We start from the raw sequence: 22,731 nt of genomic DNA, 5'->3' as shown, positions 1-22,731 counted from the left end.
AAATAGATATCCTAAGATAGTTTCAACTGATTTTTTTCCTCCTAATCATTCATAATGTTCTTTTGTATTATTAACTCCTAGGTTCTCTCCTAAACCAGGGACAATATTTGTATTATAGATGTGAACTGGATCATTCCTTTAGATTTCTGATTCTTTGGAAAGCTTTAGTATGCCTTATGAAATATTTTTAGGTTTTGGATAAAAGCCATTATGAAGTAATATTAGCAGTTCACTAAAACAATCCTAATTTTGTACAAACCTCCTGAAAAACAGTTTAGTATATTTTGTATGAGAATATGTTTAAATAAATCTCTATCTTGGAGGGGTTTTTCGATGGGGATGGGGGTGGGGGGGCGGAGGGGTGTTAAGTTATGAAGCCAAAGAAAGCAAAGCAATTATTTCTTAAGTCACTGTTTTAGGTTAGACTTTGTAATCATTTAGGAGTACAATACTAGGGGCTTAGGCATTCAATTAAAGAAGTTGAAAATGAAATTCATAAATACCAGACCAGTCAAGGTATGATGTGGGCTCACACTATAAACATTTTCTATAAAAACAGGCCTTTCTATTTTAAAGCTTAGGAAATACTGCTAGTATGAGTGCTTCTAACTGAAAAGAAATGTTTGTCAAGTGGTCCACGTTTACAAAGGCCTATTACATTAATTTCATAGAAAGCAAAGGATGTATTAATCTTCAGAAACCAAATCTTCCATTAGGGGGAAAAAGGCTCCAGAAATATTTATTCAGACTGAATGTTTGTTTTGTGAAGACAGCTCCTTTACTCTGGCTACAATTGAGAGGAGGGACTTTTACACAAACCTTGAATTATAGCATAAATGTTCTTTTCCACTTCTAGCAGAATTTAGCTCCCTATTATAGAATCATAGAATGTTATTGCTGAAAGAGACCCTGTAGATCACCTAATCCAGCTCCCTCATCTTTCAGGTAAGGAAAATGTGGCCCAAGAGATGGGCCTGGGGGATAGGGCCAAGATCGCCAAGTTAGCTGGGAGTGGAGCTGAGAGTAGCACTAAAGGCTTGGATTTCTTGTCCAATGCTCTTTCCATTGCACTGATTAGCCATGGGGTTTGATACTTAGTGGGAGGAGAATTTCCCTCCTTTTGTGAACAAGGAAAATATTTGAACACATGTCTGCCACTCTATTAACACATGTTTACTGAGGGCATGATGTGTCAAAGTTTCTGGTTCAGTAATGTAGTAGCTCTGTGATCCTGGGTAAGTCACTGAGTTTCAGTTTTATTTGTAAAACATGGCTAATCCTGGAAAGTCTTATATGAACTGATGCAAAATGAAGTGAGCAGAAATAGAACATTGTACATAATAACAGGAATATTGTACAATGACCAATTGTGAATGATTTAGCTATTTTCTTTCTGGAAGGCAGGGCAATTGGGGTTAAGTGATTTGCCCAGGGTCACATGGGTAGTAAGTGTTATATGTCTGAGGTGGATTTGAATTCAGGCTCTCCTGACTCCAGGGCTGTTGCTCTATTCACTGTGCCACCCAGCTGCCCCCACTTAGCTATTTTAAGAATGCAATGATCTAAGACAATTCCTAAGGAGTTATGATGAAAAATACTATCCACCTCCAAAGAAAGAACTGATGAAGTCTGAATGCAGATTGAAGCACACTATTTTTCACTTTCTGTATTTTTAGAAAACATTTTTTTCCTTTGGGTCTGTGTCTCCTTTCAATGATGAATATGGTTACATGTTTTACGTGATTGAACATGTATAACCTATATCAAATTGCTTGTTGGAAGAGGGCAAAGGAGGGAGGGAGGGAGAAAGGGAAAGAAGGGAGAGAGAAAATTTGAAACTCGAAATTTTAAAAGACTGTTAAAATTGTCTTTATATGTAAATGGGGAAAACAAAATATTATTCAAAAAATAAAAGAAATTTCTGCAAGAAAAAAAGTAAAACATGGTTAGTATTTGTAATACCTACTTCAGAGTTATGAGGAAAATCCTTTGTAAACCCTGATGTTTACACAATTTGAGTTGTTATTAATGAGATATGATTTTTGTAGTTTAAAACACTACTTCAAGGAGCTATAATTTTGCTGGTCTGGATATTTCTTCTAGTGATGTTACTCAGATCTCTCTATAATTTAGATATCTCTCTATAATTTAGTAGATCATCCTTGAGAACTGCTACAGCTGAAAAATACCTATCTTTAAGCCAACCTGGTGATGAGACTCCCTGTATTTATCTCTTACCTGGTCTACTATAATGGCCTTCTAATTGGTTTCTCTGCTTTAAGTCTCTCCCCAGACCATCCATCCTGCACATAGGTAGGTGCCAGTGATATTCTTAAAGTACAGATCATTTTCCTGCTAGAAGTGTTCCATTGTCTCCTATTGCCCAAGATAAAGCGCTAATTTCTCCTTTGGCATTTAAAGCCTTTCATAATCTGATTCAGGGAAGCTAGGTGGTGGATAGAGTCCCTGGCCTGGAGTCAGCAAGACCTGAATTCAAATTCGACCTCAGACTCTTACTAGCTGTGAGACCCTGGGCAAGTCACTTAACCCTGCCTCAGTTTCCTCATCTGCAAAATGAGCTAGAGAAGGAAATGGCAAACCAATCTAGTATTTTTTGCCAAGAAAACTCCAAAACAGGTCATAAAGAGTCAGACACAACTGAAAAACAACTAAACAACAAATAATCTTACTCCAGTCTACCTTTCCAGATATTCTCTTTACCCAATGATCTAGCAAACTGACCCACTTTCTTTTCTTCTAACACACAATTTCGACTCCTGTCAGTGCTTTTCCATAGGCTGTGCCTCATGCCTATCATGCTCTAAAGCCTTAGTGTAGTCTCCTAGAATCCCTAGCTTCCTCCAAAGCTACATTTATGTGCCATATCCTATATAAGTCCCAATGGTCTCTCTCTAGCCTCCAGCTATTAGTACCCTACCCTCAAGAGCCTTGAATTTATTTTGTATAGATTTTGTGTTTATTTATGTGTGCCTGTTGTTTGCCTGAATATCATATAGATTTCTTGAGGGCAGGGGCTTTTCTTTTTCTTTTTAAATATCTAGCCTCTAGCATAATGCTTGGCTTCCAGTAGACACAATACAAGCTTGTGGATTGATGTTTTTCATATTAGAATTGTCATTAGAACTGATACTCTATGGCAATATAAATATTGAATATTTTGTAATGCAAAAGGGACAAAAAGGTCAAGAAAGGGAGGTCTGTTTTCTTTTTTTAATGAAAGAAAGCAAAACCTTTTACACTTGTATCCATGGAATTTCTCTATTTTTTTCCTGTGGTTCAGAAGATGAAACTATGGGTAGTCCTACTTCATGTGCTGTTGAGGACACAAAGAAGTCTTGAGCTCATCCTCAAAGAGTTTATAATCTAATTTGGAGAAAGGATTTCAATAAGTTTTTTTTTTTTAAAGTTTTAGGCAATAGCTCAAGACAACAGAGGTCAGCTAGGAGGTGCAGGGGATAGTACCAAGCCTGGAGTCAGGAAATCTCTTCTTGAGTTCACATTCTGTCTCAGGTACTTCCTAGCTGTTTGACCCTGGGCAAGTCCTTTAACTCTGTTTCAGTTTCCATATCTGCAAAATGAGCTGAAGGAAATGGCAAACCACTCCACCGTCTTTGCCACGAAAACCCTAAATGGGGTCACAAAGAGTCCAACACCACTGAAAAATGACTGAACAACAAGATAATAGAAGAAATGCCATAAAGTATGATCAATTGTAGTTAACTGATACATTGAAAACAACAGCTGAATTTGGAGTCAGAGGATGCTGGTTCAAATCCTTCCTGGGTTTTTCTCTATGTGACCTTTGGCATGCCACTAATCTTTTTTAAGCCTTGGTTTCCTCATTTGTAAAATGGAATTGACTTGGGGCGGCCAGGTAGCACAGCAAGTAAGAGCACCGGCTCCAGTGTTGAGAAGACCTGGAGTTCGAATCCCGGGCTCAGACACTCACCACCACACCCAGAAATAACTGGCCGTGTAACCTTGAGCAAGTTACTTAACCCCGATTGCTTAAAAAAAAAAAAATGGAGTTGACTAGATGACCTCTGAGGTCCCCTCCAATAAAAATCAGGCTTCTCCATTCTCACATTCATTAGTTTATTAATGAAACTCCCATGTCAGTGTCCAGGGACAGCACTAACATCCAGGGAACTTAAAAAGAAGAAAGTGACAAAGGTATTCAATGTACAATATCAATCAAGCATTTGGGCAGGTAATTTATTCTTACCAAGAAAAAGGAATGCTAAGCATAAAAAATAAACATAGTATACATTAATGACAATCATAACAGAATTCATTAACTTAATTTACAATCATCTGAGGCTAATATTTAAACCTTATCAGAACATAACTCAGTTTTGCAATACTGCTAATTGGCCAGGTTACAGTTTACCTAGGCTTGCCTTGGTCCAAACCACTCCCAATAGTTGTCTTCTGGTAAAAAAAAAAAGTCAATCTTGTCAGTGGCTATGCTATGCAATGTAGAAGTTTCTCCTTCATCAGCTATTGCAGCCTGGGGACTCACAGGGTAACCTTCTGAGGAGAGGAGATATGTAGAAGAAAAGGCTAACTGGGGCTCAGTTGCAACCTTGCTTAGTTGAGTCCCTTACTGCATGTGGAGCTGGCATCTCAATGAGGGGGAGAGCCCAACTTTAGCCTTACCCTTACATCTCTAGCAGCAGGGTGCACTATTTACCATGTGGAAGAATTCAAGCCCAGAGGTGCCAGATGAAAACTCTCCCCTTTTAAGAGATGTAGCCCCTCGTCCTTTGCTGCTGTCGCTGGGTTGGAGGAAGACTAAGGAACCACATGTTTTCCATGTCATTCTAAAATGCCAGGTCCTTTCAGCACTGGGCTACCACATGGCCAGAAGTAGCCAGGAAGTTAGTCATCCACCAAAGGCCCAAGCAATGAGTCATGGTGTCTTTAGAGTTCCCAGAAGTTTCTGGGAGAGTTCTGGGCTTATGCTCCATGGAATAGCCCCTATAGACCCACTTAGCTTCCACTATGTTACTGAGCTGACCAGCTATTAAAATACTTTGTAGGATGAAGATCATGTTAGACTGGGGTCAGGAAAAACTTTATGAATTTAAATGGTGTCTTGAAAAATTAATAGATTTGAACAGAAACATTCATGGAAATGACAGGCTAGTTAGCAAGGCATTCTAGGTGGGTGGGACACCACAAGCAAAAGGGCAAAGGGTCAGGGGATAGAGTAAAACAGTTTATCAGAGGTATAGTAAGTCCAGGAATAGTGTAAGAGAATACTGGCAAAGTAGGTCTGGGCCAGTCTGGCAAAAGCTTTGACCAGGATATTTAGACTGTCCTGCAGGCAGCAAGAATGATTGGTTTTTGTTTGTTTGTTTTTTCGTAGGAAGGAAGGCAGGGCAGTTGGAGTCAAGTGACCTACCCAAGGTCACACGGCTAGTAAGTATCAAGTGTCTGAGGTCGGATTTGAACTCAGGTCCTCCTGACTCCAGGGCTAGTGCTCTATTCACTGCACCACCTAGCCATCCCAAGAGTGATTCTAAGTTGTTCTGTTGAGTGGGGAAGGAAACAAGATGAAAATGAAGTTTTAGGAAGATTAATTTGGCAGGGTTGTACAGGATAGACTGGATCCAGGAGAAAATGAAAACATGCAGATCAGTTTGGAGGCTACTGGAGGGCCTGAACTAGGTTGGTCACTTTGGGAAAGGAGAGGCAGGAACACTAATAGAAGTTATAGTATTTAATGACTAATTGGATTATAGGGAAGAGAAAAGGGATGGAAAAGAGGGCAGAGTAGGAAATAACTCAGGAGTTTTGAGATTTGGTTAATAATAAAAGATGCCATTTATATTGTTGAATCAAGTCCAACTCATCATGGACCCCATCTGAAGTTTTCTTGGCAAAAGATACTGGAGTGGTTTGCCATTTCCTTCTCCAGCTCATGTTAACAGATTAGGAAACTGAGGCAAACAGGGTTAAGAGATCTGCCTAGGGTGATACAGATAGCAAATGTCTAAAGCTGGTTTTGAACTCTGGAAAAGGAGTCTTCCTGACTCCAGGCCTAGAGTTCTATCCAGTGAGCCACCTAGCTGTGTTGTCATAGCAGTCATAGGACAACAGTCCTACAAGGGAGATATTACAAATATCATGGTCCCCATTATGGGGGCTCAGAGAAGTTGTGTAATTTACCCATGGTTATACATCCAGTAAGTGTCAGAGGTGAAATTTAAACCTAAGCAACTGTTACCCAAAGCCCAACATTCTACTATGCCAGTATTTCCTGACCTTTATTTTTTAATTTTAATTTAAAAAATAGAGCAATCAGGAGAGAGAATCAAGTTTTGAAGAGTGATTTGCTTTTAGAGCTACTGAATTTCAGGTAATTGAAGTATATCCAAACAAATAACTATCTGAAATCAAACTCAAGCTAGAGGTCAGAGCTGAAAATAGATTTTTGGAATAATCTATAAAAATGGAACTTGAAGGTGTTAAGATAGTTGAGATCTTCCAAATACTGAAGGGTCTTTGGAGGGAGGGAAAGGAAGGGGGGGAGAGAAAGAGAGACAGAGACAAAGAAATTAGACACAGCTATGGAATGATTAGTAGAAATGTGAAAAATTAAATCAACAGGTTGTTGTTTGTTTTTATTAGAAAGATTCCAAACAACTGATTGCACTGTTTTTTAACTTAACCAAATTTTTAAATGAAAAGACTGGTGTTTTGTGTCATAGCAGACACAGCCAAAGAGGAAAAAAGCTCACTATAAGAAAATACTGGGTAGGACAGAATTTATCCATTTTAAATTAATTTATAAATTATTTTTAATTGTACATTTTCTATTTTAATATTCTTCTTCCCCTTCATTAGAACAAGGTGGAGATTTCTCAAAGGAATAGGACTAGGATTTCTTAAACTATGGTACTCAGAAAGTCCAGTTTTCTTCTTGCTAGTTTGTGTATATATAATCTTCTAGGTCATTTCAATGACTCAATTATGTTTCATTACTGCCTGTCAATATGTTTCTCCTTTACTTGTTTGTCTCTTTGTACCCTTGTTCCATAGTCACTTACTTTTCTTTCTCATTAATTGCCAAGAATTTCCTTCCCCTTTATGGTTTGTAAGTCAGCCAGTCAATATTATTTGCCTACTATGTGCCAGGCATAGTGCTAAATAATGGGGATTCAAAGAAAGGCAAAGGACAGTCCCTGCTCTCAAGGAGTTTGTAATCTAATGGGGGAAAGACAAGGTATAAAATGGAAGCAGGAAAGGGAGGGGGAGACACTCCATACAGGGCAGAAGGAAGAAGTCTGGAAAAAGTGTAGCTAGCTGGGAAAGGAAGAAATGATTATCCTAAAGTCCTTTCTTAGATGGAGCCTCTGGAAGGAGTAGTCTTTGCCCTCTCCAATCAGAAAGAGGAGGTATGGCAAAGTTAGAGAGTTCTGATGAAGTGTCAGTCTCAGGGTGGAAGTAATCTTGAAAGATGGATGAAGAGGTTCTTGGGGTATGATGGCTATCCGAGGAGGGATCATTTCCTTGTGTTCTACATCTGGTCAATAGTCCCAGACCCATGTCTCTGTTTTCTTGTCTTTTTACTGATATCAATGATGGTAATAATAGATGACGTTTTCCTCTCAACAATTAAGATAGGATTGACTCGTATTATTATTTGACTAAGAGATTGAAGGCTGTTGTTGTTTGTCCTTTCTTCTTGAAGAGGACCATGACATTACAGGGGTGATACCTATGTTACATGCCTAGGGTCTCACAAGAAATAATTGCACTGCCAGAACTCAAACCCAGGGCTTCTGATGTCAACTTCAGCATTCTTTCCTAAACCATTCTGTCAACTATGACTACTTCTTGGTGAGAGTTCTTGCATTCATCACATACAACTAGGTCCCAATTAACGTCATTAATATTTTGAGGAGTTTGAATTTGCACTGCATATTTCCATTGGGTTGGAACCAGTTACCATATTGCAACTTCCAACTGTATGAATTTTTATACCTGCTGGACATAGCTGTATTCCCTACTCACCTTATTATATTCTCTCCTGAAGAATTTTGTTTTTCCTTATTTTTTGACTCTACTTATTGATCACTGGTACAATTCTTCATCAGTGATACTGATAATTGTGGCTAGGGCTTGTAAAATTACTGCAAGCTTATGAATCTTGTGTTTTAGGGTTGATTGTGTTTGTGTGTGTGGGGAGGGTTATCCTATAAGGGGTAGGGACTAATGGATAGGAAAAGGATTAAAGAGGAAGAATAGAATAGTTTTAGCATTAGAGAGGACCTTCAAATGGTAAGAGTAATGCAGGAAACAAAAAAAAAAACATAAAAAGGAACAGGGAATAGGCCAGATATTATTCTATTTCCCTGTGCCTAATAATTCTCATAGGAGGCAGCTAGGTAGCTCAGTGGGTGGAGCCTTGGGCCTAGAGTCAAGAAGACTTGAGTTCAAATCTGGCCTCAGACACTTAAAAGCTGTGTGACCTCTGTTTGCCTTAATCCACTGCAGAAGGAAGTAGTGAACCATTCTGGTGTTTTTGACAAGAAAACCCCATGGAGAGTATGGTCCATGGGGTCATGAAGAGTTGTACATGACTGAACAACAACAATAAGTCTCATAATACAAAGGACTAATGTTTATAGTTCCTTTCTTCCATAGCTCACATAGCATTTTTAGTGATGTTTTTCATTTTTGTTGTCACTTCCCAACACTCCTATACCCTAACAAAACCCTTCTGTATAACAAGAAAGTACAACTGGGCAAAACAAATCCACACACTGGCCATTTCTGACACATTTTGCTTTCTTGTGTACCTACCCACTACTACCTCTCTATCAAAAGGCAGGAGGCTGAGGCAGCCAGGTAGCACAGCAAGTAAGAGCACCAGCCCCAGAGTCGGGATAACCTGGGGATCAAATCCGGGCTCAGACACTTAGCACCCACCCAGAAATAACTGGCCATGTAACCTTGAGGAAGTTACTTAACCCCAATTGCTTTAAAAAAGAAAAAAAGGCAGGAGGCATGCTTTCGCCGTCTGTCCTCTGAAGTAGTGTTTAATCACTTCACTGACCAGTTTTGAAGTTTTTTAGTGTTGTTTTCCTTTAGGGTCACAGATCTAGAACTGAAAGGGACCTCAGAGGCCATCTAATTCAAACTCCTCATTTCATAGATGAAGAAACCAGGGCCTTGGGAAGTTAACTTGCCCAAGGTCACACACATAGCACTCTAGAAGCAGATTTGCCCAGGAACCTCACTCCTTTGACCTCAGAGCTAGTGTTCTTTCCTGCAGAGTATGGATACTACTAGTGGTAACTGTTATCCTGGTTTGGTGGTTCATACATTCAGGTCAGACAGGTCTTTGCCAGTCATTATTACTCCTATTTTACAGATGAAGAAACTAAAGCACAGAGGAGTTATATGACTTCCAAGGATTATAAAGCAAGTTGATGCCTGAATGCACAGAACCCACTGCCCCTGACTCTTACCAGATCATACTGTATCTAAGTCACTTATTTAAAAAAAAAAAAGGATTGATGCCTTTTGAAGCTTTAAAAACCCCCAGTTATTTCCCTATCTTTCCTTCATAGCATCTTTTGTTAAAGATAGGGAAAAACAGCAAAGTCATCCATTTGTCAGTATACTGGACATTCAACATCCATACCCCCCTCCCCCTCCCCATGGGGAGGGAGTTAGTTGTCTCATATTGCCTGTGGAGCCAGTAAATAATTTCATTTTTTAGCTACCTTTTAATATTTTTAATTTATATGACTGTCATCATGGTTAACATTCTGGTTCAGCTTTCTTCACTTTAAATTAATTCTTTTTCTTTTTTTTTTGGAGGGCAATTTGGGTTAAGTGACTTGCCCAAAGTCACACAGCTAGTAAGTGCATGAAGTGTCTGAGGCTGGATTTGAACTCAGGTCCTCCTGACTCCAGGGCTGGTGCTCTATTCACTGAGCCACTCAGCCCCCCTCTAAATCAATTCTTATGTCTTCCAACATTTCTCTGAATTCCTCATATTACTTGTCTTATAACACAATAATAAACCATTAATTACATTTATATACTACAATTATTCAGTCACTCACCAATTAATGAGGACCTACTTTGTTTCCAGTTTTTCCTACCACAAAAAAATGGTGTTATAAGTATTTTGACATGAATGAATTTTTGTGAGTAGATACCTAGTCATAGGAGTAGTCAAGCTTTTTAAAGAGTCACTTATATGCACTCAAAATATGTAAACTGGATGTTTTCTTTAAAAATGTAGGGCTACAATTAATCACCATTAGCTAAGAGTGACAAGAGTTCAGAGTACAGCAAAATGTCAGGATCCAGGACATTTTTTTTATGGGTTGCCATGAATTAAAAAAAAAAATCATCACCAAGTGGCCAGTCTATTGGTACCTAGGTTAGTTCTCTGAAAACAGACTCCATCTGTTAGGAGAGCCTTTCCAGCATGGTAGGGCCTGCCAGAGCTTACATTCTTCTGGCACAGTCTTTGAGAACCCACGGTCACCTCCAAGCCACAATGAGGCATTGGAGAATGTAGGATTACCTCAGGACTAGGATTGCTGAAAGTAGGTAGGCTCTAAGTGGGAAGGTTGGAGTACTTAATCTTTTTTGTGTCATGTCCACCTTTGGCAATCTGCATAGCCTACAGACTCCACAGAATGTTTGGCACCTACTTTAATAATTGAAGGAAATGTTAAATTTCAGTTAAATGTTACAGAAAATAGTTTTTTTTAAACATTCTACTTCATGTACCCTTGGTTAAGAATCCCTGCTCCAAAGAGAAATTAACCTTTTCCTCTAAGAAGCCTTATTGCACTTGTCAGGGATCATCCCACTCTAGTCCCTACCAAACTGAGCTTCTGAGAAAGTGTCCTACGTTTCTTCATATTCAGGATGGAAATTTAAAACAAAAACATGCCTCAAGTGTTCCACTCTGCCCCACCCAAGTCACCTCTTCCCCCTACCCAGTCAGTCAAGACTATTTGGTAACAAAGATCTAAATTAAAGGGTACCTGTTCTTTCACAGCACAAAACTAGGAGGGACCCGTTGCCCCTTCTATGGTCTTCCTTGACCTCTATTTTCAGTTTCTATCTTTATGTTACTTTACCTTCCTTGTTACTGTTAAAGCAAGAAGTAGCATTTCCATATGAAAACCCTCTTGGTGATTCGAGCAAGGTTCATGTTCTTGGTGGTAAGGTCCCTGGTTTTTGTTTTGTTTTTGCTTTACCCTATTCTTGTGGGATGAACTTCCACTGGAGCTGGCCTCTCCTTTGCTTCCTTTCAGCTTTCTTAGTTAAAATACACGTGCAATAGGAAAAGACTTTTGGAGGGGATGAAGAAGTAGGAAAGGGTAGTGGCAGCACAGGGATATGCAGAGGAGCTTTAGCAGGGGGAGCATCTGGGGGGGGGGGCACCGTGAGGTTCTGCCAAGGGAATGGAGGCCGATGTTTGGCACATAAGTGGTGCAGCCGCCCTTCTTCTAAAAGGGCCTCAGTTGCCAAACCTAACGTTTTCTTCTTGGGCTGTAGCAACTCCCCAAGTAAACGGCAGCCCTAAGTTGCCCATTGTCTCCCCTCTGCCACCCAGGCCCTTGCTCAGCTCACCCTTTCTTTTCTATTTTTTGGCATTGCCCCTAGCCTGGTTGAGGAGTCATCTGTTTACTCTCTTTACACTTCCAATCGCCCATAGGATCGGACACCCTTCCTCTGCCCCGCTCGGCAATACCGGGTGCCCCTTCTGCCACCTTTGCCCCCTCGAAGGGGCGATGTAGCAGAGCCGTGGGAGGAGGGAGGGGAGTGGGAGGGAAGTTTCCTCCTCTCGTCCTTCCCCCAGTGACAGGACTTGGCTGCTGCTCCTGCGCCTGTAGTGGGGAGGAGGAGGAGGGAAGAGAAGGAGGGAGGGGCTGGCGGCCTCTCGGTGCCCCCTCCTCGGCTCGCTCGCTCGCTCTGTCTCTCTCTCTCTGTAAGTGAGGAGAGGAGGAGGGGAGTCGGGGGGAGGATCTCCATTGAAATAAACAACCAGGCAGCAGTTATTAACACGGGAACATGGCGGCCACAGCCTCTGCTTCAGCTTCAGTCGGGAAGGTCAGCGCCGTCGGCAGCCGCCACCTGACTGACTGACCGACCCACCGATTTCCCGGTAAATGCACCTTCCGCGCGGGGGGAGGGGGAGGTGCACCGTCCCCACCCCCCACGGCGGCGGCGGGGGAGCCGGGGGGGAGAGCCGCCCGCCCGCCGGCCGCGAGTCCCCTGCTCTCCCCTCCCCTGCTCGCCTCGTCAGGGCGGGTGTCGTGCGTGGGGCCCCCGCGGGGCTGCTGCATCCCGGGGCGCCGCCGAGTTGGGGAGTTTTTGTTTTTGGTTGGAGACCGGGGAGGGGGGAGTTCCTGGTAGAGAAAGGAAGGTTCTCCCCACCCCCTTGCACACACGCACACACACGCGCGCGCACGCACACACACATACATGCACTCCCACATATGCACACACACGCGCACCTCCCTCCTGTGAACTGGGACAGCGAGTCCCGGAGTGAAAGGCGGGGGGAGCGGCCCCAGCCCGGGGGAGGGGGCGGCGGGGCTGCGAGGGGGGAGTCGCAGCCCCAGGAGAGGAGGAGGAGGAGGGAAGGAGGCTCACGCCGGGAGGAGGCGCCGGGCACAACCGCACGCCGTGGTCGGTGGGCAGAGGGAGCTGGAAGAGACGGGAGCCCCGGGGGATGAGGGAGGTGAGACCGCGGAAGGGGCCGGCGAGGCGGGTGGGGGTACCCGTCGGGCCGGGCAGAAGTGCACGGGGAGGCGTGAAGGGGAAGCCGCGAGTCGGGCCGGGGAGCGAGGCCGGGAGCCTCTGCCCTCGGGCGGCGCGGAGGGAAGGTGAGGCAAGGTTACGAGGGGAAGTTGCACCCCGAGGTGAGGGGGAGGCCATGGGGCCGGCGGGGGAGGAGGGGAAGCTGGAGCCCCGGGAGGCCGGGGAGGAGGGAAGGGGGAGCGGGTTGGGCTGGGCGGGGGAGCTCTCCCGATGTGCGCAGGCTGCGGGGAAGGAGGGAGGCTGGGGCGGCGGCGGCGGCGGGAGGCAGATGCTCCGTGCTCGGACCCGAGCCCGGCTCGTGCCCCACACTTAACTTTGGGTCGGGGGTGGTGGGCCGGCAGCGGGCGCGCCGGGACCGGGGGCGGCGGCGGCCGGAGAAGGTTCCGGGTTGGCTCGCCAGCGCCCCTCTCCCCCTGGTCCCCAGCTTCCCTCCCTTCTCCCCGCCCCTGGAGTGACTGGCCTCCGGGCCCCAGGCGGGAAGCGGGGAGGAGCCCTCACCCACACCCCGCCCAGAGCCGGGGGCTCGGCTCTCTCTCTCTCTCTAGGTCGGGGCTGGGGAGGGGCCTGAGCTGCCGGACCCGAGCTCCCGCCCCCCGGCCATCCCTCCTCCCCCTCCCCCAGTCCCGGAGGCGCCTCTCCGCGCATCGGGGGCGGGGCCGGTCACTGGGTTGATGGCCCCGCCCTCTTCCCCCCGCCCCTCCGGTTTCCTGGGCCTGTGGGATGCGGGGACGGAGTCTCTGCTTGTACTGTAATGTAGCTCCTTCCTCTGAGCCTGGGCATTGAGCTGCGACTGTGCCCAGCGCACAGCCTTACAGCCCCACAGCCGGGGAAACTTTGCCGTTCCGGAGACTCAGACCTGACAGACGAACTGACGAAAGAACCAACCAACCTCCCAACCTTCCTCCCTCCTTCAATCTCAATCCCACTCCACCTCTCTCGTTGCCTTCCCCTCCCATCGACCCGGATCGCGCAGCGTCTGAGTGATGGGGCAGCGAGCCACTCGGAGGAGGGGAGTCTGACTGACTGGGTTTTGGTGAGCCAATCGTGGTAGTGGGAGGGGGAAGGGGCGGAGCTTCTTCTGGGCCAGTTAAAGAGGAGTTGCCTTGGGGCGGGGAGTCATGGAGAAGCCAGCTAGAGCCTTCTTGCTCCTCTACATGCCTAGGACTCTACCCTCGCTCTTGTGTTCTGAGGCTTTAGCAATAGAGCCCCCTTGCCTTGGGAAGAGGTGTTAGCGAGGACGGTGCTCAGTCAGTGTACTCCGCTTAGTTAAAGGCACGAATGCATTACGTAGGGTGAAATCTTCAGTCGTTCGGGATGTAGCTTCAGTTTCTGAAGGATAATGTCGCGTGGTGTGTTGTAGGGATGCTCTTCGGGGAGTACGGAGTTTTGGACCTCCTTTTATTTGCAGCGAGGATCCTGAAGGGTTCTGTTTAGCACCTCTGCCATGTATTTTCTAGTCGTGTCAGTGTGTAATCATTGAAACCCATCTGTAAGGGTATCTTGATATTTTAAAAGCACTTGGATATAGTCTTAAGTCAAAATTATTTTAAGAATGCAAAGTGGAAAGTATTAGTACTTTTGGTGAATCTTTCCTCATTCCTTGTTTAATTAAGCTGTCAGTTTCCAAAATTTGCCTGAAAGATAGGGTGTGTGGGGATGAAGCAGAAAAAATAGAAGGTTGTGGTTTATGGTATGCATTTTATTTGGCTCCTTCTTGTGTAAACAGAATGTAGTTAAAAACCAAAGCATCACTGTGTGAAACATAAAGCTTTGGTATTTAAGGAGCAAAGCTGGTCAAAGAATATTTGTGTGTAGGGGGAGTTTTGAGTAAAACGTAGTTTGCCAAATTACTCCCACACTAAAGATTTTTAAAAATAAATCATTTAAAATAGCTTTCTTCTTAAACACTGTTAAAATGTAGATTGAGTGGGTGCTTCACTAGCTTAAACAGGGCGAGAGACATACTTCATGGTAGGTTGTTTGTTGCATACATGACTTAGTGACTTTTTAAGGGAGCGAAAGAATAGTGGGTCTTATTTTCTATAAGGAACACAGTTACTCTGCAGAAATAACAGTCTTTTAAAACAGACAGCAGCTGCTGCAGTGCTTGGTCTCTTGTACTCTTGTTCTTTGTTGGTGAGGTTAGTGGCACATTTATTAAATCGGTGTTCTTATTCCGACTAAAGTTTGTGAAGACTTTTAATTCCAAATTTCAGGAGTTCAGAGAGTGAATAGAATTAGATCAAGAATGAATTCATTCATTTTGTGATTAGGTTACTTTAAATTTAATTGAAGAATATTTTAAAAAGTTTTATCTTCCTGAACTTTTCTTTATCAGAATTTTAGTTACCTCTTATAAACTTTACCATGAAAGAACTGAAGCAAAACTACAGCTAAAAATACCCCCAAATACTTGCTAAATTCTATTAATGTCTCCATTTTATTCATTTTCAAATGCAGAGTAAATAACCTAGTGCAATTTTTACATTTATGTGGAGAAGATTAGATGTATTTTGTTTCAGTTTGTTACTTTACATTTTATTGATATAATACTTTGTTTTCTCTCCCTGGTTTATACTTTTACTTGCCAACTGCTTACAATGATAGAAAGCAATCTACATTATTGCTTCAAATTTATCAACAATCTCCCCTACCCTCCCAACAGTTAATTTAGTTACAGATGGTCACTGACTGTGTGCCCTCCTCCTTTTTTTTGTATGCTCAAGAGTAACACTCTCTTCATGCTTGATTCTTTACTACAACCCTTGAAAATGTTCTCATATTCCTGGTGGCAGATAGTGGCAAGTCCCTTAATGCCTAGTTGGGGGGGAAGGAACTCTTGAACATATGGAGACATCCAGAAAAGATGTGCATCATCAGCTGTGAATCCATTGTGTGCTCTCAGACAGGATCTGAACCTTTTTTCTCTGGGGAGTTTGAGTCTTAACAGGAGTTCTTTGACTTAAGATGTCAAGATACTGAAGCAGAAGGTAGGACATAGCTCACAAATTATGCCTTTAATATTTTTCTGAATGCTTTACATTTTTAACCCTTTTACTCAGGAAATAATTACTTTTGCATTGCATTGGGTAGCATCTATTGAAATGTAAACCTAAATTATCAAATGGTGTTGTGGGCAAATGGTTAAATGTGGATAAAGGGATAATATTTGTTGGTTTCAATTAGTATTTTTTATAGCTGTCTACTCTCCTTAGTAAACTTTTGAGGTGCTTCAGGGATATTTTTACTACCCCATATTTAAGGATTCATTAGCTTAGCTTTTTCTAGTCACATCAGCTTGAAATGTGAAATAATTTGACAGTTTGAGTTTAAAAAAAAATGTTGGTATGTATCAGGTTCAGTAGCATTTCTTTTAAGCATGTCTTAGTTTTGGAGGAAAAAAAGGTTTGTTTAAAGCAATTTTTGCTGGGAGTTTGTTAAAAGATTAAAAAATTAAGCTCCTTCTGAAATTGCCCTTTTTGAAATTTAGAACTTTATTGTGAGATGGTAGAAATTTTAAACACCAGATGCTGAGAGCTGTGATTAGCATTGGAACAATGACTACATTTTTCCTTTCAATGTTAGGTTTGTAATGTGAGTTTTTTGTTTTGTGTGTCAGTTTATATCTTCATTGTGTGCTTTATTAATTTAGAAAATTTAGCAGAATTTGGATGTTATTTTAGCACTGAAAATAACTAGTTTGATTTGTTAATTTTTAATGTAAAATCACATTTTATAACATAAACATATAAATATACTGAAATTATAACTAGGATCTTTTCCCCTAGTGGTGTAATGATAAGACTGTATTTACATGTCAATTATGGAAGCCATTTCACGAGAAGCAGGACGAAATCCTCCCCTTTTTTGTACCTTCTAATGTGATGTCAAGCTGATTTGACTGCTTTGCCCACTGTACCTTTCCTGAATGATAGAAAATGCCCTTCCCCTTTAAAGTTTCCTAAAGAACAACAAAAATTGACTTTGATTTGTTTACATTTTTAAAGGCCTCTAAAAGGGGTTGTTTTTTTACTAAGTATATCGAGCCTTATTTATTATATTACTTTCCACTGCCTATTAAAGTGAATTGGGCTGTGAAGCCTTCTTATAAATTTTTTATTATGAATCTTAAAATTTAGAAAATGTAAAAATAGGGAATATTTTACAGGCTTCTAGTCCTAATTTCTGATTGGAATTAAAATTTAGCTCTCTTTGTAAGTATGTAGTGTTATTTTACGTTATCTTCCCAGTTTGTGTAACACTGAAAGAACTGGTTGTAATAAGTTGTGAGAAGTACTCTGTGGATATTAAGACTGGAGATTAAAAATAGGTTGTAGTTTGCACTGTTAGTTAAAGATTGAATATTTCTGATTGGTAAATGACATAAAATTTTTGACTTTTGATTGTATATTTTAATTAAATCATTGATATTCCCAGGGAAGTTAATCAGGTATTACCTGGACTGGCAATTTCTGAAGGGAGGCCAAGAATTGAATGGGCGCTGTAGCTGTAATGTTGAATTCCCGTTTACATACTGTTGAATTTTAAGGAAACTAAATTTTAAGGAAAATAAATCAACCCAAAGTTCATAGCCAGAAACTAACTGCTATTACTTACAGATTCTGGAGGGGAAAGAAAAAAAAAAGAAAAATTGTTTTTTGACCTGGTCTCTGCTGATAAACTATAGTAGTGAACAGGCAGAATTTTGCAGATGATTTGGGCTAAAAAAGTTTTTGTTCCTTTGGTTCTTGGTCTTGTCTGGAATAATGTTTTCCCTCTTGATCCTTTGAATTCTTCATCATCCTTAAAATCTGACTCAAAATGCCAGCCATGTCCTTAATCTTTGCACTTCTTGTCTGTTTCTTCTGTAAAGATCCTACTACCCTTATGTACCTCACAAAACAATTTTACAACTTCCTAATGGGAATGTTATATAATGTTGTATATTTGTTATATGTATATTAGCATAAGCTCTATTAAAGCTGGAATTATTTATTGAAACTTTATCCCTTCCATAGGTCCTTGCTAGTACAGTTGCTGTGCATGCAATCAATGCTTACCAAATGAATGAATGTCTGACCTCTTATCTGAACAAGAAAGATAAAAAGTCCATTTGGGCTTTGTTAGCCAGTTCTCTCCAAAGGGGAAGCTGTGGCTTGACTCCAAGGGGTGTGTGATCAACTAATTGGAGAGTATGAAGTTGGGTGAAATCTCCCCTTTTATAGTCCATCATGGAGTTTGTTTCCCACACAAGCACACATATCCAACTTAGTCTTACACTCCCTGCCTTCTGAACCAGACTTTTGCTTCTCAGGACAGTTACAAATAATCTTGACCTTGGTACGCACCGTAGCATCTGTGTAGATAGCATTGGGAAGATACTGTCCTTTTTATGCTCCCTCTCCCTCCCCCTTTCCAAAACCCTCCCTTCCGCCCCCACTCCAAGATGCTCATTAGGATATATTTTTTAAATGATAGGGATGTTCAGTTATTTCAGTCATGCCCAACTCTTCACGACCCTATTTGGGGTTTTCTTGGCAAAGAGACTGGAGTGATTTGCCATTTCCTTGTGCAGCTCATTTTACAGATGAGAAAGCTGAAGAAAACAGGGTTAAGTGACTTGTCCAGGGTCACACAGCAAGTATCTAAGATTGGATTTGAACTGAGGTCTTTCTGACTCCTCTATGCACTATACCGCTTCAGTGATCCAGATGATAAAAATGCATGCTCAAAACGGTTTGGAGACTACTGATGTAGGAAAACATGTGAGCAATCATTGTTATTCTGCATATAGGGGATAAGGGAAGACAGAGAATGAAAGGAAGACAAGGGCCCAGGCTGATTTCCTTGGTTCCAAAATTTGTTTTCTAGTGAAGACACAATCTATTGAAGCTATTTTAATTGTGTAATTAAAAAAAAAGGTTTTGAGTGTTCAAGTTGTGGTGTGTTTTTTTTTTTTTTTTTTACTTTTTTGTTTTTTTAAGCAATCGGGGTTAAGTAACTTGCTCAAGGTTACAGGGCCTGTTATTTCTGGGTGTGGTGCTGAGTGTCTGAGCCCAGGATTTGATCTCCAGGTCGTCCACAACACTGGAGCCGGTGCTCTTACTCGCTGAGCCACCTGGCCGCCCCTAAGCAATTGGGGGTTAAGTAACTTGCTCAAGGTTACACGGCCAGGTGTTTCTGGGTGGGTGCTAAGTGTCTGTGCTCGGGATTCGATCTCCAGGTCTTCTCAACACTGGAGCCGGTGCTCTTACTCGCTGTGCTACCTGGCCGCCCATGTGGTGTGTTCTTCAGAATTACATTGCTTATTTTTTTTCCCATAGCATCTTAGAATTAGATCAACATCTGAACAGAGATCCTCTTTAAAATTTACTTTTGTTGCAGCTTTTATATAAAATACTCCCCTGGCACCTCATATTGGAATGCTGTAGTCAAAATGGCTTTTTTTGGATATCCCTTGCCCAGATCCCATAGCTTTAGGAGTCTATCCCTTCATGAGTCTACTTTTTTTGTGGGCTACCTGTGACTCTTAACTATTGATTAATTCCACAGTCAACACCAAAATGAGGTGGGCACAAGATTGGCCGATCAGCCACCTTTCCCTTGGAGTATCAACCTTCCCGGTAGATTTTGTTTATCTATATTCTGGTTCTGAGCAGTGTTTAGTACTAGGAAAAGATCCAGAACATAGTCGTGGTCAGTTTTCCTGGGTGCCTCCGCTTAACAGGGGGACCCTTCCAGTAATAAAAGAGTATTATGAGCAGAGTTTTGGGGGGGGGGGGAAGTCATGAACTTGACCAGTGAAGAATTACAAACATCTAAAGGATTGTTGAATTACGAAGTTCCCTCAGGAAGGAGAGAACAAAGCAAGTACAGGAGGAATTAAATAAGGTCCTCAGTCAACTTGTACAGAGCATAAAACTGATGAATGGATACAGACTCTTACAGCTCTGCAGATGGATGATGATATTCAGGTGGCAGCCTAGCCTCCTAGAGAGTTTATCTGCAGGCAGAACAACACCTTTACAGAGTCATCTGAAACACTGTAAGAGTATGGTATGCCCTTAAGTCTTTGATGGTCTAGTAACAATTAGGAAGTTCTGATATTGAAAAGTTAAAATCAGAACCGTAGTGTAGTGTATTCATTTGCTCTTTTGCAGGGAATTGATAGTAAGGCCATAGGCGATTTAAAAATTATTAGGTTATAACATTTTAGTTTTCTTTTAGCAGCATAGTTAGCCATAGAAGTAGGTAAAGATTTCTTAAATACTAGCTTTGCATTTTAAGGAGCAAATAATCTATAGCTATTTTGCTTAGTGGAGAATAGATGACTTGGTATTGAGGTAGATGGTACTCTCAGAAAAAAAGGCTGCTGATGTATTTAGGCATGTGACTTCTGCTCTCTTCTACTCCATTGTTTGTAGTGAGCTTCTAGGGAATTGTTTGACCTAAGTATACATAGGAATCACTTCACTATTTTTAATGTTAAAATTTCAAGAGACCAAGGACCTGTTGCTGTAGATGAAAAGAGATTAAATTATTATTACTTATTTAAATAAGTTCATTAGAGCTATGATTATAAAATCTTTTTGACACAGTTTAAACAGACTATTGATGACTGCTACTCATGCTAATGACCACCTTGCATCCATCCAGGTACTTATCAAAGGAGGATTGCCTTTTTTGGCTTATTCTGACATCATTAGGGCTAATAAAATGAATCCATTTTCCTCAGTGCCATATTCCAGGTGTATTTGGCTGGGTATTCTATTTGTCATTTCTTTTGGTAATTTTTTTTGAGTGATTAAACATGAAAATACTTTCCTTGTTCCTGTTGCAATAGCATTCATTTATTTATTTTAAGTGATTGGGGTTAAGTAACTTACTCAAGGTTACACGGCCAGGTGTTTCTGGGTGGGTGCTAAGTGTCTGAGCCCGGATTCGATCCCAGGTCATCCCGACTCTGGGGCCGGTGCTCTTACTCGCTGTGCTACCTGGCCGCCCCTGCAATAGCATTTAAATACATAAATTTAAAATTGATAAAAGAGATTAATATTATCCTTTCTCTGATTTACTAATTCTTTTTTGCAGTTTATTTATTTTTAGTTTTCAGCATTCATTTCCACAAGATTTTGAGTTTCAAATTTTTCTCCCCATCTTTCCCCTACCCCACCCCAAAATAGCCAGCCTACTGAATACCTCTTCCTCCAATCTCTTCTCTCTTTTATCCTCCCCCCTAATTTTCTAGTAGGGCAAGATGGATTTCTATACTCCAGTGCCTGTATATCTTATTTCCTAGTTGCATGTAAAAAACAAAAATTTTTTAAACATTTGTTTTTGAAATTTTGAGTTCCAAAGTCTTTCCCTTCTTCCCTCCTCACCCACCCCCACTGGGAAGACAAGCAATTAAACATAGGTTGTACATGTATAGTTACATAAAACATTTCCATAGTAGTTATATTGTCAAAGACTGACTATATTTCCCTCCATCCATTCCTGCCCCCCACTTATTTTTTGTCCCCCACTTTGACCTTGTCCTTTTTCAAAAGTGTTAGCTTCTAACTACCCTCTCCCCCAATCTGTCCTCCCTTCTATCATCTCCCCTCTTAGGCCCTTCCCCCCTACTTTCCTTTAGGGTTAGATACACAATTGAATGTGTATATTATTCCTTCTTTAAGCCAGATTCAGTAAGAGTAAGGGTGACCCATTGCCTTTTACCTTTCTGCTCTTTCCCTGCATTGTAATTGCCTCTATTATATGAGATAATTTACTCTAATCTCTCTCTCCCTTTCTCCTCCCAATAAATTCCTCTCTCACCTCTTAATTTTATTTTTTAGATAACATCCCTTCATATTCAACTCATCCTGTGCCCTTTGTCTATGTTTACATGTATACACATGTGCACACACTCACATATATATTTATACACACATACACCCTCACATACATACATATATCTGTATGTATACATATATACACATATATATTCCCTTCAACTATCCTCATAATGAGAAAAGTCTTATGAGTTACAATTATCGTTTTTCCATGTAGGAATGTAAATAGTTCAACTTTAATAAGTTCCTTATGATTTCTTTTTCCTGTTTACCTTCTCATGCTTCTCTTGGTTCTTGTATTTGAAAGTCATATTTTCTGTCTAGCTCTGTTTTTTTCATCAAGAATGCTTGAAAATCCTCTATTTCATTGAATAACCATATTTCCCCCTGAAGCATTGTTCTCAGCTTTGCTGGGTAGGTGATTCTTGGTTTTAATCCTAGCTCCTTTGACCTTCGAACTATCATATTCTAAGCCCTTCAATCCCTTAATGTAGAAGCTGCTAGCTCTTGTGTTATCCTGATTGTGTTTCCACAATACTCCAAGTGTTTCTTCCTGACTGCTTGACCTGGGAACTCTGGAATTTGGCTATAATATTCCTAGGAGTTTTCTTTTTTGGATCTTCTTCAAGAGGTGATTGATGAAGTCTTTTGATTTCTATTTTGCCCTCTGGTTCTAGAATATCAGGGAAATTTTGCTTGATAATTTCTTGAAAGATTGTTTCTAGGCTCTTTTTTTGATCATGGTTTTCAGGTAGACCAATAATTTTTAAATGATCTCTCTTGAATCTATTTTCCAGGTCAGTGGTTTTTCCAATGAGATATTTCACATTGCCTTCTATTTTTTCATTTGTTTTGATCTGTTTAATAGTATCTTGATTTCTCATAAAGTCATTAGCTTCCAGTTGCTCCAATCTAATTTGGAAGGACTTATTCGCTATAGTGCCTTTTTGAAATTCCATTTCCATCTGGGCAATTTGGCTTTTTAAGGCATTCTTCTCCTCATTGGCTTTTTGGGCCTCTTTTGCCATTTGAGATAGTCTACTTTTTAAGGTGTTATTTTCTTAAG

At 41.4% G+C, this 22,731-nt stretch overlaps 1 protein-coding gene across 13 annotated transcripts in view; it reads left to right on the top strand.

The window, feature by feature from the left end:
• The window catches only part of NCOA2 (nuclear receptor coactivator 2), a 450,248-nt gene that overhangs the window by 120,776 nt on the left and 306,741 nt on the right, over positions 1 to 22,731 (top strand). For 5 of the 13 annotated variants that reach the window (XM_069100105.1, XM_069100103.1, XM_069100106.1 and 2 more), the window contains exon 1: positions 11,841 to 12,172. The exons of 2 other annotated variants lie outside the window; for them this stretch is intronic. The gene's annotated coding sequence lies outside the window, so the exon portion shown is untranslated. Of the gene's footprint in view, positions 1 to 11,839; positions 12,173 to 12,590; positions 12,752 to 13,542; positions 13,865 to 22,731 lie in introns of those variants that run through there. 6 more of the 13 variants (XM_069100101.1, XM_069100094.1, XM_069100100.1 and 3 more) reach the window with 5 other exon arrangements.

The sequence above is a fragment of the Petaurus breviceps genome, unplaced genomic scaffold (assembly GCF_028583685.1).
Source record: "Petaurus breviceps papuanus isolate PSGF00001 unplaced genomic scaffold, PetGlider_PUasm1.0 38, whole genome shotgun sequence".
Lineage (NCBI taxonomy): Eukaryota > Metazoa > Chordata > Mammalia > Diprotodontia > Petauridae > Petaurus > Petaurus breviceps.
This window is presented reverse-complemented; position numbering and strand designations above follow the sequence as displayed.